The sequence below is a fragment of the Tupaia chinensis genome, unplaced genomic scaffold (genome assembly GCF_000334495.1).
Source record: "Tupaia chinensis unplaced genomic scaffold, TupChi_1.0 Scaffold140338_1, whole genome shotgun sequence".
Classification (NCBI taxonomy): Eukaryota; Metazoa; Chordata; class Mammalia; order Scandentia; family Tupaiidae; genus Tupaia; species Tupaia belangeri.
Window position 1 is genome coordinate 542058 of NW_006200215.1, and position 226 is coordinate 542283.

General features: G+C 44.7%; 1 protein-coding gene across 1 annotated transcript in view; it reads right to left on the reverse strand.

Moving 5' to 3' along the window:
- The window catches only part of KLF8 (KLF transcription factor 8), a 209204-nt gene that overhangs the window by 186772 nt on the left and 22206 nt on the right, over window positions 1–226 (reverse strand). The window lies entirely within an intron of this gene.

The following is a 226-nucleotide window of genomic DNA, read 5'->3' on the forward strand; positions in this document are numbered from 1 at the left end:
CCGGGCTGCGGAATGCGGAACAGAGCCCCGGCCGTGCAGGCCTGGTCGCGCAGGCCCCCTTTTGTCTTTTTGTTAATATTACACTAAATCATATATACGTTTACAGTGGACTGGTCCTGAAACTTTCTTTTTTATTTTTTGTCTTGTTGATCTGTCTGATGGACAGAGTCAGTTGTTGAGATCCTCAATTAGTGTGCTACAGTCTAATTCTCCTTTTAGATCTAGC